The sequence below is a fragment of the Rutilus rutilus genome (genome assembly GCF_951802725.1).
Source record: "Rutilus rutilus genome assembly, chromosome: 24".
Lineage (NCBI taxonomy): Eukaryota > Metazoa > Chordata > Actinopteri > Cypriniformes > Leuciscidae > Rutilus > Rutilus rutilus.
This window is the reverse complement of record NC_140228.1, coordinates 24,324,691-24,342,640: the sequence shown is the minus strand read 5'-3', so window position 1 is coordinate 24,342,640 and position 17,950 is coordinate 24,324,691. Positions and strand designations below refer to the sequence as shown.

The window sequence follows — 17,950 nt, the reverse complement described above, 5'->3', positions numbered from 1 at the left end:
CACCTTCAGCTTCAGTGTTCCTCGTCATTATGTCTTTGTGAAAGAATCCAAGACTTGGGCAGAAGCTCAGAGATACTGTAGAGATAAATACACTGATTTGGCCACCATTGAAAATGATCAGCAAACAAACCAGTTAATCAACACATTCAAAGATGATTCCATTGATTTGGCCTGGATTGGACTCTATGATGATCTGAACAGTTGGAAATGGACTCTAGAGGACAGTGATTTCTTCAAAGTGGGAGAGAAAGACTTCAGGAACTGGTTTAAATGGGACCAAGTGAATTATGAAGGACAAAACATGTCTGTGTATATGTACCATGGGATGTGGTACAACAGACTGGTATAGTGAATTTCCATTCATTTGCTATGACGGTAAGCAATTTCATCATATAGGACAATGTTATAGACCAAGTTTAATCATTCTGAAATAACCAATATATATATAGACTATATATATATATATATATATATATATATATATATTTTTTTTTTTACCGGAAGAATGAATGCTAGTGCAAGTTATGTGTCTGTTTCCCAGTACAAAAACTGGCCTGAAGCTCAGAGTTACTGCAGAGAACATCACACAGACCTCGTCAGTATCAGGAATGAGACTGAAAACTACAGGCTTCAGTCATTAGTTCCATATGATGATTATTACTCTGTTTGGATTGGACTGTACAGAACCAGATCTTGGTCAGATCAGAGCAACTCTTCATTCAGTAACTGGAGGACAGGACAGCCAGATAGTCCTGGATCCTGCACTGTAGTCTCATTTAGTAACTCTGGAAAATGGACTGATGAATTCTGCTTTTCTACAATTAGTTTTACAAGGGTAGATGGAGTAATGTCATTTTACCACAGGACGTCTGTAATGATAATGGGCAATTCGCACGGGATAAAAATTCTCAGTAAAAAGTGGGAGGGGCAACTCGATTTACGTACCACCATCACCTTCCTGTCGACATGTGCGTATTACATTACTTCCTGATATCATGTGCGCAAACATATAACCTTTATTTTATCTATACAAAATAGTTAGGTCCGGTTGAACCATGTATTAATTAAATTCAGATTGGATTATGTTGGTAATAGGCACTTACCTAACGCTAAAAGAAGTTTCATGCCTCTAACAAGAGCTTTCAACCTTCTTTTTGATTTTAATGGTATGTGGAAAACTCTTGAGTTTTGCCACAGACTTGTCCCACCGTCTAGAAAGCAACTGAATACTTTTTCAAGCGCCTCCATACTCAAAAAAACGCAGAAAACTACTTTTAAACGGGAAATGATGGAATATTTACGTATATTTATAGCGGGTCTATTCGCACGGGATTAGTATTACCTGAGGTCATTTTTCCGAACCTTTTTACAGAAGGTAAAAGTCGCCGTAATCTTTACTGACACTGTCCGTAATGATGATTGAGATGGGACTAAAATCACTGAGAAGCTCTGGTAATAATTACTTTACCCCATCTCTCCACGTTAAAGGTGACATATTATGGCCCTTTTCACAAGATATAGTATAAATCTATGCTGTCCCCAGAATGTATCTGTGAAATTTCAGCCCAAAATACCGCCCAGATAATTTATTATAGCTTGTCAAATTTGCCCCTTTTTGAGTGTGATTAAAAACGCACAGTTTTTGTGTGTGTCCCTTTAAAAGCAAATGAGCAGGTGCTCCCTGTCCCCATTCAGAAGACGTCCTTTTCATGAGCTTCAGATACTCAGTCAATAACAAAACACTCTCAAATCCAAAATCTCAGAAATAACAGTAGCGGAGTGCAGCCTTACGGAGAGACTCAGGAAGAGGTTGCAACATTTAGACGCACCTGGACGTTTCTGAATGGTTAGTGGATACATTTATGTAGTTGTTGTGGAGTTACATTGATTTGTCTCATCGACTTGCATTTACCGTGACCGTCATGTTTAACTTTTACACAAGTTGACACAGTTCCCTGAGGTCTTTATAAGACAGCTGTGAATTTTTTTTGGTGAAATAGTGTTCTGTGCTCGTCTGTGCAGCAAAGCAGAACTGTTTGCATGCTTTGCTCGAACTTTTGGCATTGCGTTAGAACTGGTTAAACTGCTGTCGTGGGTGTTCAGCGGCGCCATGGGTGGAAACGTGCAAATTAAGGAGCGGTAATATTATAATAAAATTCCCTTCTTACGTCAGAAGGGGAGTGAAATATAATCTGCTTATTTTTTTAAATGCTTGCAGAAAATTCTTACCAAAACAAAGTTACTGGGTTGTCACTTTTCACATTTTCTGGGTTGGTGGATGCACCGGGGACTAGATTATAGCACTTAAACACGGAAAAAGACAGATTTTCATGATGTGTCCCCTTTAAACTAATCCCGTCCAAACAGGGCTCAAGACTGGTTGCCCACTGAAGCTAATCAGGGTTGAGCCTGGTCAGTACCTGGATGAGAGACCTCCTGAGAAAACTAGGTTGCTACTGGAGGAGATGTTAGTGAGGCCAGCAGGGGGCGCTCACCCTGTGGTCTGTGTGGGTCTGATGGGGACACTATACTGTCACAGAGCACCGTCCTTCAGATGAGGCGATAAACCGAGGTCCTGACTCTCTGTGGTCATTAAAAATCCCAGGACGACGACGTCCTTCGTAAAATGAGTAGGGGTGTAACCCCGGTGTCCTGGCCAAATTTGCCTGTTGCCCTCTGTCCATCATGGCCTCCTAATCAACCCCATATATATATGTCTCCTCTCCACCAATAAGCTGGTGTGTGGTGGGCGTTCTGGTGCAATATGGCTGCCGTCGCATCATCCAGTGTGGATGCTGCACATTGGTGGTGTTTGAGGAGATTCCCCCTTGTATGTGTAAAGCACTTCAAGTACCAAGAAAAGCACTATATAAATGTAACAAATTAAATGTAATGAATTATTCCTTTTAAAACTACAATTTTACACTTTCTCCACAGTGTCATCTTTGACATCATCCCACCAGTATCACTTTGTGTCTGAGAATAAGACCTGGACTGAAGCTCAGAGATACTGCAGACAGAATTACACTGATCTGGCCACCATTGATAACATGGAGGAAATGAACAGGCTGATAACACAGTTAATGGGAGTTACAGTGGTTCAGCCTGGATTGGACTGTATGATGATGTACTAGGGAACAGCTGGAGATGGTCACTGGAAGACAATGATTTATATCAGGAAGGAGAGAGAGATTTCAGGATCTGGTATCATGAACCGGACAACAGTGGTGGGAAAGAACTGTGTGTTTACATGGATTATAATGGCAAATGGTTTGATCAGTCATGTAACTATTCTTACACATTTGTTTGCTATGATGGTAAGGACTTTTCATTCGTTAGATGTGTTTAACATTTTCTGTGAGAATTTCTGTGTATATATATTTGTTATATTTTATACCCCAGGTAGAGCGAATACTACACAGAATTACATCATAATCAATGACAGGAAAACCTGGTCAGAGGCTCGTAGATACTGCAGAGAACATTACACAGATCTCACCAATGTGAGAAATCAGACTGAGAACCAGAGGATCCTCGAGAGAGCACCTGGAGGAGTCTGGATTGGCCTGTACAGAAACAGAACTTGGTCTGACCATCAGATTACCAATTATGAAAACTGGAAACCAGGAATTCCTTATTCAGCAGAGCAACCAGATAATGGTCTAAGTAATTATGTGCAGATGGGTTCGCAGCACTGTACTGCTGTATCACTCAAGGATTCTGGCCGATGGACCGATGAGAACTGCTTTTCCAGCATCCCTTTCTTCTGCTACAACAGTGAGTTCATTTAGATATTTGTTTTTTAATGAAACCAAAGAACTGTATTTGAAGAAACCTATAGAGTGATTTATTTCATGATACATTTAGTGAACATGGAAAAGTTATGAATGTGTAGAATGTCAACTATGAAGCAAGACATAATATATATTAAAGTATACAAGAGGTTTCTTGAAAAAAAAAAATCCACTAATAAACTTGATTCCCAACAACATTTTGCACATTTGATGGTTTGTTTGTGCTGGTTTTAAGATAATAGTTCGATTTCTTTTTTTGTATTTTCTAAAATGACTTAAAGGAACCTGCACACAATCTTCATGCATCCACCAGTATCACTTTGTGTCTGAGAATAAGACCTGGACTGAAGCTCAGAGATACTGCAGACAGAATTACACTGATCTGGCCACCATTGATAACATGGAGGAAATGAACAGGCTGATAACACAGTTAATGGGAGTTACAGTGGTTCAGCCTGCATTGGACTGTATGATGATGTGAACAGCTGGAGATGGTCACTGGATAATGCAGCTTTAGAGGGAGGTTTTAAAGGCTGGTATGTCCAGCAACCAGTGAACTGGGGTGGACAGAGCCTGTGTGTGTCAATGTCAACATCCTATGGTTTATGGGAAGATGTTCCATGCTCCAACTTGTATCACTTTGTCTGCTATGATGGTAAGATGGTGGTCTTACACAGCATTATATATAATTTTTCAGTAAAATGGCAATTATTCATATTATATATAAATATAAATACTTACAGGAAGACAGAATGCCACTACACAATATGTGTATGTTAACCAATTCAAAACCTGGACTGAAGCTCAGAGTTACTGCAGAGAAAATCACTCAGACCTCGCGAGCATCAGGAATGAGATGGAAATCCATAAGATCCAGTATTTGCTCAAGAATGAGTCTTTTTACACTGTTTGGATTGGACTGTATAGAAACAGATCTTGGTCAGATCAGAGCAACTCTTCATTCAGTAACTGGATGACAGATCAGCCATATCATGAAGGATCCTGCACTGTAGTCTCATTTAGAGACACTGGGAAATGGACAAATGAAAACTGCATTACTGCATTACCTTTCATTTGCTACAGTGGTGAGTAGATGTCAGTCTGAATGGCCAATATTGTCTAATAAATAATGCTAAAATTTGACACTTTCTCCACAGTGTCATCTTTGACATCATCCCACCAGTATCACTTTGTGTCTGAGAATAAGACCTGGACTGAAGCTCAGAGATACTGCAGACAGAATTACACTGATCTGGCCACCATTGATAACATGGAGGAAATGAACAGCCTGATTAACACAGTTAATGGGAGTTACAGTGGTTCAGCCTGGATTGGACTGTATGATGATGTGAACAACTGGACATGGTCACTGGAAGACAATGATTTCTATCAGGAAGGAGAGAAAGATTTCAGGGACTGGTATCATGAACCAAACAACTTTGGTGGAAAAGAAATGTGTGTTTACATGCATATGTGTCATGGAACCTGGTTTGATTCATCATGTGACTATCAACATTCATTTTTTTGCTATGACGGTAAGACATTTCACTTAAATCCTAAAACTTGTTTTGATCAGCCCCTCAAGGCTTCAGCATGCTTCCTCTGAATGTGGGAGAGACAAATCTTGAACAATGTAAGGCACAACCAGCAAATAAGTGTCAGGAAAAATGTGAGAGGCACTGTAAGTCGAGTCACATCCTTGAAATTCTTAAGATTGTTTGTGAAATTTGACTTCCTTTGCAATACTGTACAAACAACAATTCATACTGTCGGTACAAGAACTTCCTGTATTTTCGATTTGATGTCATAATATCAGCCCTGAAGACTAATTCAGAAATGTTAAATGGGTTTCAGAAAAGCAATTTTCAGTTTGAGTAAAATAAGGTCTTTTACATTATTCTGAAGAGACCTTCCATCAAATGTGAAATGTAAGTTGTTAGCATGTTTCTGCTTGAGGACTACAATGACTGTCTGATTCATTAAGCTTGAATACTCAATTGTAGTCCCTAATATAGTAACGTGTTAACATTTACTTTATGGCAAACAGTGGTTTCAAAATTCATGTTTGACTGTATCAGTTTTTGTTGAAAAAAACAAAAAAGGTTATGTTAACAGACCTTATTTTACTCAAAAATTGAATTCTGCTACTCAGAAATGCATAAGAGAGATTGCTTCCATATGAAATAACCCATGCCTCGAAAATGCAGAAAACGAATTATTATTATTATTTTTTAGAATTTTTAGAACTTAGGTTAAACATAGACTAAGAGGAACACAAATATTCCTCTAGTTGTGTACATGTTCTTGTCCAGCTCCTGGTATTGAATCTGGTATCGACTGAAAATGGACATAAATCTAATGAAAGTTTTATGTTAGGTAGAGAAAACACCTCTCAGAAGTATATCTGGGTATCTGAGGGAAGAACCTGGACTGGAGCTCAGAGCTACTGCAGAGAGAAATACACAGACCTGGCCAGTGTGAGAAATGAGACAGAGCGTCAACAGATACTGAATGGTACTTATAATGGTTATATAATTGCATGGATTGGTCTGCACAGAAACAGACTGTGGTCAGATCAGAGCAACTCTTCTTTCACATATTGGAGACAAATGGTCAGGGGTGAAAATACACAGCCAGATAATGGTTTGAACACACCATGGGCTGGTACTCAACACTGCACAGCTGTGTCTTTACAACACTTTGGCCAGTGGACAGATGAACGATGCTTGGACAGTTTGCCTTTTTTCTGCTACAATGGTGAGCAATACCTTCTATTACAATCATTCAAAGATACGATTACAAGGAGAAACAAGCAACAACACTAATTCAACAACAGGTTCATCAAATAAGGAATGGATTGTATTATCAGACAACTAGCATTTTTTTATTCACAGTGCGTAAAATAGTTTGGAAGGATTTTTGGTTTGACACTGATTTTTTTCACATTTGCACAGGTGATACGGTGGGGTTGAGAGTGAAATTCACAAGTCTGGAAAGTTGATCAAAGTCTCAGATTGAAGACTTGGTGATTATACAAGTACCTCTATGTTAATACTCAAAAATACTCATACTACATAAATACTCAATTATATTTACATATATTTCATTTTTATTTAAATTTATTTGCATTTTATTTCATGACCATGCCATTTTGAAGGTACACTATGTAACTTTGACCCTCTAACAGTTAAAAAGCAAAATTGTTTTTAAAAGTGAATTTGACATAAAACGCTGTTTTTTATATAAAAACTATTTTTTTAATTTTTTTTTATAAACTTAAAAAATATAATAAATCCTCCAAAAACTGCACTAACGTGGAGTAAACAAAATGATGGAAAATGACAAATGAGGTACCGTCTGAATTGGCATAAACCAAGAAACTTAATGACACCAAGAAAACAAATTTTTGACAATGTTTTCAAAAGTTGTAAGCCTTTTTGCAAAAATCCTTATATCTCTGGAACACTATGTGATGGTGTGTTCAAACTTCTCATGTACCTTCAGGACATGCTGTTGATGATCCCTATGTCATTTTGTGTCAATATGTCAAGATTATGATTTTCTGACAAGCATTTCAAAAGTTATTAGCAAAAAAATATATATATAAAAAAAATAATAATCACATCTCAGGACCTGTAGGTGGCGCTGTTCCCAGCTTTCACATGTACCCCTCAGATCATGGTGTTGATGAAGCGTACTGAGTTTTGTTTCGCATATCAATATTTGGCCAACATGTAGCATCTAATCTAATTTTAAGTCGACATTGTTAGTTTCACATCATCAACTGTTGAACAAAAGGAAATATTAAAATTCTGTTCAGTCTTTTCTGTGCGGCTTGGTCCAGAGATCATCTAATCCATGTTGGTAAGAACTGGGCAAAACTTGAGGGAGTCGAGGGGAACTTGAGGGAACATGATGAGAGGAATCAAGTGTCAATTTTAATTGTTCTAGAACAAAGGGTGCAAACGTAATATCCATTGGAAGAATTGGAAGTGTGCCAATTTTAATAATTATACAATGTCCAGTCCATAGGGCTGCCATAGAGCCCCATATATAAGAATAATAATAAGAAGAAAAACTTAAAATTACAATAGGTGCTTGGCTCCTAATAAACATTCTTTAATATTGTTTTTATTTTAAATAAAAATTTAAATATTGCAATGCATTATGGGTTTAAAAAGGAGGTCAATAGTTTACATGTGATTTCCTTGGCTGTCATTTTCCGATTATGTGACTGTCTTAATATTTACAATGGTTTGCAAGTATAGGGGTGGAACACATACAGCAATGAAAAGGATTTCTATTTTTATCTATGCAGTTGCCTACGTCAAACTATGCGACTTACACACATAAATGTATTGTGATCATTAGCGTTTGTGGTTGCGCAATAAAGATGATATATGCGGTACAAAGAAATCTCTCACAATAGGCCAATGTCTGGGTATCTGAGAGAAAAACCTGGGCTACGTTTCCCAAAGCATTGTGAGATAAGTTGATCGCAGAGGACATTGGTGGCAAATGGTCTTCACAATCAACTTCACAATGCTTTTGGGAAACGCAGCCCTGGACTGGAGCTCAGAGCCACTGCAGAGAGAAGTACACAGAGCTGGCCAGTGAAATGAGACAACAGATACTCACTGTCACACATGCCTGGTATTATTATGGTTACAGTTATAATGCATGGATTGATTTGCACAGAAACAGAGTTTGATCAGATCAGAGCAACTCTTCCTTCACATATTCAAGGTAATGTTCCACAATGGTTTAAGTGTCCCAGGACAGCAGTGAGCTCAACACTGCACAGCTGTGTCTTTAAAACACTTTGGCCAGTGGACAAATGAGAGCTACTTTTGACAGTTTGCATTTCCTCTATTACAGTGGTGAGCTATTATACCTTCTATAATAAAAATAAATGAATAAACATCATGTTACACACAAAAACAAGCAAATGTAAATTCAATAATCTTTTATGCTCTGTCTTCGGTTTGCTTTCTTGTGAACTTGATCATCATTTCAGATGAATATGATCATTTTGTGTAGGCTAAATAAGTCTTCATCCAAAATGAACGTTATCTTATTACATTCAAATTATGTTAATACACTGTACAAAAACCATTTTCACAGTACAGACCAGTTTGGTTTTGTTTTTTACTGATCAGTGATGGGACCGAGAGTGAAACTTACAAGCGTAGAATAGGTTAAAGAAAAACAATGTCACAATGTGAAACCATCATGAAGTTTAAGTAATTAAGATACAAAACAAATTTTCAGTTCAGGAATAATTTCTTAGATGACTTCCGAGCAACTTCACCATGCATTTGAGAAATGTAAAACCAGTTCTACCAGAAAGACTCGGGAGAATAAATACAGCAACAATTATACATTTATTAACAGCCCAGCAAGCAATATTATGATATAAAGCTCTTTGGAGTACTCTAACTGTGAGTGTATGCAATTAAGTGTAAATTGTGAGTGTAAATTAAATTACAATTTTGCTACAGCTTTTGGCTTGAACATGTTAAACATGTCTATTGTCTAATCATTTCTGTAATACATTTTAATTTTAATTTTGCAACTTATAAAGCGTTAAAATATGTATTCAATTTACATATTAAAACTAGTGTATGAAATGGCAAATGTAAATTATAATTTGTATAATATAAATAATATAAATATAATATAATATAATATAATATTATAATATAAATATATTTAATTTTCATTTTCATTTTGCACCAAACGTTGCACAAATGTATGGGAAAATTTAAATTTAAATACAGAAATGCATTGCCATTTTACATATTGCATTGTGATTTTGCATTTCAAATTGAAAATTGCTACCCATAAGCTTCCATAGTCTATGACCATTCAAACGCGATATGACACTAAAAAGTACTCAATTCAGTGCTGTAAAGTGTTTTAATTCTACAATATGTGGTGTAAAAACGTCTGAGTGCTGCCCTCTTCAGGTTGAGCGGTGGCTACTGCAGTTGAATTTTCCTATTGGATGTTTGCGTTACTGCATGACGTAAGCAGGCTCCAGCCCTTGGCAGTATAAAAACCATCATGTTTCGTCAAAACCACTGTAGCGAGTCACGAGTTAGGAATCCTAACTCGTGACTCGCTACAGTGGTTTCGACGAAACATGATGGTTAGGATAGCTTCAAGTTAGTAGATTTATCTGGTCAGGATGGTAGCCTACGTAGGTGTAGTGTTGCTGGTTGCAACAGCAGTGCTGGACTGCATAGCTTTCCAGTAGACTTGGAAATTAGGCGCCAGTGGTTGCATGCACTTGGCCTGGAAGACCGTGAGTTACCGCCTGGAGCTCAAGTGTGCAACCTGCATTTTACGCGGGATTGGTTCTCCAACGCAATAGAGGGTTCTCTTACGAGAGATACTCTCGTACTGCGTAGAATACGCTAGGGGAAAATCCTTTTCCACGAGAATACTGAAGCCAAAAAAATTATCCTTTAATTTTGTATTAATGTAAAACGCGTTGCGGCAGCATACAGACATAGGCGAGGCAGATAATTTTTCTGATATTGTGAAAAAATATAATTACAGTTACAATACAAGTCAACTCCTATTTTCACTGTAGGAACATTTTAATGTAAAGCGATGTCAGACACCCCTATTGTGGACCGTACCATTTTTAACCACCGTGGCTAGAAGCAACGGAGTTAGAGAACAGGCTTGTTTGAGATGAGCAAAATCTGCGCAGAATCGATCACCGGTGATCAGCGCGAGATGCATGCCGGTTAGAAATGTGTCCGAGTGCGGTCCGCCTTGCTCTGATGTCATGCTGACGTATGTCAAAAATCTCTCGCGAGCGCAAGGCACACCTGTCGGATTCTGCAGTCGAGCGCAGTTGCTCTCCACCGACTGCGCTGATCAAAAGCATGATGGGAAACGACTTGCTGACGACACAGCTTAATGTTCATTGGTTTAAACAACCGTGATGTATTGTTCTCTTTTAAAATGTTTGATTTTAAAACTCTGATATCATGTTTTATGTGTAGGCTATACGTTATGTGTGAATATTCCCAACGTATCTAACAGTGTGATTTCTATCGGTTATGCAATTTAATTTTTATAAAAAATAAATAAATAAAAACACATATGTCTGTATTAAAGAAAAAAAATATTGATAAACATGTATTTGGAATGGAATTAAATAACAAGTACTTTGGGTGTCTTGTTCATTTTATTTATTTTCATATAAAAGCAACATAAATTGAATTACATCCAGTTTATTAGCAACACTGTGCACGAGCGTGAATCCCGCGATATCCATCTTTGATCTCGCAGGTGTCAGATCCACTACGAGAAGAGAGAACTGTCCGGCTTGCCTGCGCTTTTTTCACTCCTCCTCTCACTGCAGCCGCCTACTCTCGACTACATTTCAGGCGAGGCAAGGCGCATCTCAAACAAGCCTAACGACTTCAACTTTGACGTGAACTTTCAAGTGTCAACGTTGAATGACAAAACGCTAGTTTCATAAAGTATCATTCTTTCCAACGTTCCTTATTTGTATATTCAAAAATATTTTAAATAATCTAATTTAATACAGTTATAATTTTTTCAATGTAAATTATTTAATTTTATTGGTAACAGCCTAGTGTCTTATTATTTTAATTGAATATATTTATCAAATTTAAGAATTTGAAATGAAAGATGGAGCATACATTTAATAAAATTAGGGGAAAATGCCCTTTATAAAGGTACAACAAATTATTCTGAGTGTTTTCAAACAGTGATGTAATGAAACATTGACAATTTAAGTTTGAAGGGAGTAAAGCCTCTGTTTAGGCTATTAAGGAAATGTAATTTTGCCAAAAGAACTTTTATTTTAAATAAATGTTCATTTTAAATCAGCCTACTTCAGTGTGATGTTACCATATTATCATGCTTAACACTAAGAATTTGAATAATTGTAATTTGATGATCAGATGCAAATATCTAAATCAAATAGGCGGTTTGCGGGTGGATTATTTATTTTTAATAGATAGTGGATTCGGGTGACTCAAAGTGCACCAGATTAATGAATTTATCTTTAAAATGTACAACATTTTCTTACGGGGGGCATGACCCCGGACCCCCCTAGAGATACCAAGCTCCACCAAAAAAAAAATGTGGGATACAAATTAAGCGATATGATGCTCTACAAAAAAATACACATTTTATTATCTTATTATTAAAATACATTATTATGATTTTACCACCTCCGCCTTGTTTTGAGCAAGGAAAAACCATGAAATAGGCAATAGGCTTCTTGTAAAGATATTAGGCTACTTTTACTAGTAATTAGAAAGGTATTTCAGTGCACTTAACTTCTAACTTTTGAGAGTTGATCAAAACAGTTCTCTTTTGGATATATAATAACAATGAGATATTCTGTAGCCTACTGATTATCAGTTTGTCGCATGTTTAGACCTTGTATGTGTGTTGCACGACACATGTTGCACTTGGCGATCACGGTGGGGATTGATATGGTAGTGGACCATAATGGTCATAGAAGAAGTGAAGGAGCAGTACCCCCCAATTATGGTGGGGTAATTCGCACTCTGGATATATACACTAGATTTCGCCTTGTCTACGGCAGGTCATTGGAACGAATGTCTTTAAGGCGACATCTAGTGTATATGTCTATGCACCAGTCAGCGTACACGTCACACACCAGGATGCGCGCGCGCCCTCAGATCACTTGGACGTGGCTGTGTATGTATAAGAGCTAAAAACGATATAAATACTGTTTGTTTTCTCACACAAACCGCTCGTTTCGTGTCTTAGGCCATCAATGTGTACTTACGATGGGGAATTGTTTAATTTGGACGATGGGGAATTGATTTAATTTGGACTCTGTGCCTGTGCATCCTCTTTGAGACCGTGACCATCATTATATGACTGACAGACAAGAACGGTTTGACCTAAAAATATCAAAATTTAAACTACTGCGGAAAAAAAGACACCTACATCTTGGATGCCCTTGAGGTAAGCTAAAACATACCAAAATTTAATTTCAAAGTGAACTATCACTAGTTGACGCCTAATTTGCATACAGAACGTCCCCAGTTAATGACTTACATCATCTTTCCCCCTGAAATTTAGAAATCTAAATTGGTGAATTTAGAAGAAATCTACAGATGCAAACAGATGGAGGATACACTCTAAAAAATGTAGTAAATCTGAGTAACTGCATCTGGTACATTAATACATAAAACTGAGTAGAAATAAGTTAACATTAAACATTAAAAATAATATTTATAAATTAACTTTTTATTTATGAGCAATTTAACTTTTTTTATTTCTTCTAAACCTTTATAAAATAGTATTCCATACAACCACATACATGACATTGGCTTTTATTGAATTTTTACTCAATTATTTTGGTAAGTTTAATTCAAACAATCAAGTAAGATTTTCTGAGATTTTAATAAAGTTAAATATTTCTGTAATATTTACTAAGCCACAGAATATTTTTTAGAGTGTAGTAGGTTTAAAACAAACTCCATCTAAATGTGGATTTTGAAGGTTTTATTTGATGATGATGATACAGTCCTCCCTCAAATGTGAAACTAAGTCCATGTCAGTCACCATCAGTTATTGTGTATGTGTGTGTGTGTGTGTGTGTGTACATGCATAAACATCTACAGGGACATGGCCCCAGAAGGTTGCCGCTGTAAGGGAGGAAGGAGAGACAACCAGGGAATGGAAGTAACAGATTTTATTTTGAAGTAGAAGACCTTTTTTTTGTAATAATTTTATTAAATTGCTGTATTTTTGTATTTTGTCAATCATTTTTGCAGTGATTTTTTTTCAGTAAAGTTAACAAAATAGCAGCAACAGCCCTCTTCAGTTTAGAGTGAATATTTGTGTTGATTTTAAAGTGTTATGTATTCTGATAACACCAAAATAATTAAAATGATGTAATGCCTTGTGCAAAAATAAACAAATTATTAGTAAAACACGCCCCTCTGCTTGATGCAGTTATTTAGGTTATTCTAAATATATACTTGAAACTAGTTGCATCTTTTGAAAATGAAACAATTGCGTGAGTTTGAGGTAGACTTGTAGTCAAGACCACCTAAACCGAGACCAAGACACTACCAAGACCAGAGGGTATCGAGACCAAGACAAGACCAAGACCAAGACCAAGACAGACCAAGTCGAGACCAAGACCAAGTCGAGACCAAGACCGAGACCAAGTCGAGACCGGATAGTGATTTTTTTACTAATCTGCTGCACTAGGAGGGGGAAAAAACAGACTAGTTGAAGCTAAGCAATAACTTGTGAATTCAAGAACAGCAGCATAGGGTTCAGCCACAGTTTACATTCAATACTAGATGGTATTACTTCAACTACACAGGCAGAACAATACAGAGACAAACCATGTCATGTGTGTGACTGTGAGCTCATTGTAAATGTTTTTTGCAGACTGGGTGAGATCAACTATGTGTAGCAATTGCATGACGGCTGTTACTGCACAATTAGAGGATTGAGACTCCCTTAACTTTTGTGTACTGTTGAGGACTGACATGACTGGTACTGACTGGTTCATCTGACAAAACATCAAACACCTCCAACACCATCTTGCTCCTCCAACAACTGTCTAAAGAATGAGAAATATGTAACCAATTGAAATTATACTTAATGTCTAGATTAAATTGTATAACATCAAATTAAAGATACACAATTATAAACTTGGATTAGGCCTAATGTTTAGTCAACACAACGGAGATATGCAGATGATATTTAAAAGACCATTTATTTAGTCTAACACCATCTTAAATCCAATACTGTAATCAAACAACAACAACACAACACACACACACACACACACACACACACACACACACAGAGAGAGAGATATCAAAGACACAAATTCATCCAAGCAAATGCCTGCCTATCTCTGCCGATTTCGGAGTCTCAGACTCCAAATTAACCCATTCTGCAACTTTTAAATACATAATTACATTTTTAAAAACGAAATTATAGGCGGGATCCGAAAGTTGGTCGTTTTGTCGCTATGGTTACACACACAACACACACACCGTTGGCGGTGCGCTCAAAGTCATCTGTCAGTTGTGTAACGTTAGTTGTGCAGTTAGCAGTTACCCAAAATGAATGACTCCTGAATGAAGTTAAAACCCATCATGTCACTGATATGTGTTTTTTAAACCAAGTGATCAAAGTGCTCGTTGCCGCTGCGATCAGTGGCGCGGATAAAATGTTTTCTCGTGTGGCTCGCGCACACTCCGCAATGTCAGCACTCGGACGCGCGCTTCAATCCGTTCCGTTGCGGATAATAATTGCATTATCGAACGTTGTGTCGTCATGGATATTGTAGTATTGTATTGCTAAATCCCCCGACCACTATGTCGGTCTGAGACAGCGAGACCTAGACAAGACCGAGAGGTCCGAGACCAAGACCAAGAGGTCCGAGACCAAGACCAAAGACCGTCAAGGCCGTGACAAGACCGAGACCACGTAAAAGTGGTCTCGAGACCGGTCTCGAGACCAAGACCGGTCTCGAGACATACATCACTAGTTTGAGGAAGATGAAATTAATTAACTTTTTAAATATTTTTTTTTAAAAAGGAAGTCAGAGTTGCGTTAATATATATACACTTTTTTGTAAAAAAAAAAAAAAAAAAAACAACCTTAATTATGAGAAGTGCCCTTTATTTCACTTGAGCCCCTGCCCCTCAAAATGTCTGTGCACGTCCCTGGCGACGGGGACCGCCATGTCATCTGCGCTTCCTGCCTGGGTCAAGAACATGCAGCTCTCGCGCTCGCTGATGGCGGCTGCCATCACTGCGAGCTGTTGCCATTAGCGACTCTGAGGACTCGCTTGGCACTGTTCAACGAGACTGCGCCCACACCTGCTGTTGTGCCCTCTCTCAGCCGTCAAAGCTCGCCGGTGCGCCCGCCTGCTTCTCCGGTTTCATCAGCTTCACTTCCGGACGGACAGCGGCCGCGGTCTGCCGCCGCTTCTGTCGATGACGCTGCTACGAGAGGGGGATTCCTGCTCTCTCATAGCATCAGGCAGTGAGGATTGGGCGAGCTCTGAGGATCCCGCCCCCCCTGCCCGTGCTTCTACGGGAAAGAGAGCGAGCATTGAGGCGGAGCTCATGCGCGTGCTCACTCAGGCCACGGCGAGCCTCGGCCTCGAGTGGATTACGCCTGAGCAGCCTGCTCACAACCGGCTGGACGGCTACTTCCTGCCTGGGGAGCGCGTTTCACCTGCATCCAAGCCAGCGCCCTTTCTTCCTGAGCTTCATGAAGAAGTCGCTAAGTCTTGGGGCTCCCCTTTTTCGGCCAGGACACGATCCTCTGTCTCTTTGGCGTTCTCCGCTGTCGACGACGCAAAGAACAGAGGCTACCACTCCCTACCGCCGGTCGAAGAGGCTATTGCAGCGCACTTATGCCCGCCCTCTGCTGGACGGCGTGCTAAGATGGCACTGCCCTCAAAAGCCTGCCGCACGACGTCAGCCCTGCTCCGCCGCGCTTTCTCCGCCGCCGGGCAGGCCGCGTCAGCGTTGCACACCATGGCCACGCTCCAGATATACCAGGCCGATCTCCTCCGCCAGCTGGACGAGAGAGGACCTGACGCAATCTGCGTGCCGGACTTGAGGAGCGCTACAGACTTCGCTCTTCGCGCCACCAAGTCAGCAGCACAGGCCATTGGACGGAGCATGGCCTCGCTCACCGTGTCTGAGAGACATCTGTGGCTTACGCTCTCTGACATGACTGAGTCAGAACGCACCGCGTTCCTCGACGCGCCGCTTTCCCCTGCCGGCCTCTTCGGAACCTCGGTCAAAGATTTCGCAGATAGGTTCGCTGAGGTGCAGAAAGCGACCCAGGCCATGAAGCACTTCCTCCCGAAGCGCTCCGGTTCTGCAGCAGGCCGTGCGAAACCGTCTGCTCAGAGCTCACAGCCTAAGCCTCCGCCCGCCGCCTCCTCTTCTCAACGCCGCCAAACTCAGAGCTCGAGACCGCGCTCTCGCTCATCCGGCCGCCGCCCCGCCCCGCGTGGCCCGCGGCAGAAGATTGCGTTGAAGCCAGAGGCCCCGAAATCGTCCTAGCACGCCTAGGAAAGCGACGGTGTCCAAGTCCCGCTGCGGCCGGACTTCCACCAAAGCTTGCCGCTCGTCCAGTTCCAGGAAATGTGACTGGTCCAGCGTATTTAGCAGCCAACAAGCCGGTTCCATTACCCGCTTGCCTGCACACAAAAGCCGTTTTTACGGCTACCCAGATAAATCCCTTAAAGAGTGTATTTTATGGTGTCCCGGCCACGGCCGACGGTGTTTCATGTGTAGAAAAAATGCCCACTACTCAGTGCCCATTCCTACACACAAGCACAGCCCTTCACACAGGGCCCGCGCACATAAAATCGACTCAGATCGATTGCGCTTCAAATGTAGCAAAAGTGCCCACTACCCAGTGCCCACAAACGCTACTTACCACATGTCTCACGGTCCCTGTAAATACAGGACCAGTATGCATATGCTCTGCTCACGCGAGCAATGCTGTAAAGGTGGTGTATGTGCCCGCTGCTCTGCGCCCACGCCCACACACAGACATGAAACTAGCCCAGCCCTCCTCCTCTCAGCTAAACACTGCGGAGGAGTCGAGCGCGGGCATTCTGCCCGCTGTTATCAGCGCGCCCCCTGCCTCAGATGTCATGAGCGCGACGCTTATGTCACAGCACATAAAAGCCGCTGTATCGCGAGCCGATCAGAGCGTGCTTCGCATCCAGCCCCTAGCTACTCGCGCACCTGCGTGGGAAAAGCTTCCCGGGGTTTCGAGATGGGTGCTGAACATCATAAAAGAAGGCTATTCGCTGCAGTTTCGCTGACGCCCTCGCCGCTTCATGGCGCGCGTCGAGACCACGGTAGAATCGAAAGTAGTTCATCTACTTCGAGCCGAGATTTTGAAACTGTTGAGCAAAGGGGCTATAGAACCCCTATCTCAAGCTCAAAGCGAAGGGGGGCTTTACAGCAGATACTTCCTGGTGCCCAAAAAAGACGGGGGTCTCAGACCCATAATAGATCTGCGGCAGCTGAACAGAGCGCTTATGAAGCGCCAGTTCAGGATGCTCACAACCAGAAAAATCCTCGCGCACGTCCGCCAGGGGGACTGGTTTGTGTCAATAG

At 40.3% G+C, this 17,950-nt stretch overlaps 1 protein-coding gene and 1 pseudogene across 1 annotated transcript; one reads left to right on the top strand and one right to left on the bottom strand.

Moving 5' to 3' along the window:
• LOC311283898 (NACHT, LRR and PYD domains-containing protein 12-like) overlaps positions 1–17,950 on the bottom strand; it is a 98,145-nt gene that overhangs the window by 50,783 nt on the left and 29,412 nt on the right.
• Positions 506–16,879, top strand: LOC311283986 (macrophage mannose receptor 1-like; annotated as a pseudogene). The gene is made up of 10 exons: positions 506–824; positions 2,917–3,284; positions 3,403–3,777; positions 4,076–4,449; positions 4,598–4,879; positions 4,952–5,329; positions 6,171–6,308; positions 15,699–15,949; positions 16,463–16,639; positions 16,724–16,879. The product of its transcript is annotated as a macrophage mannose receptor 1-like (transcript).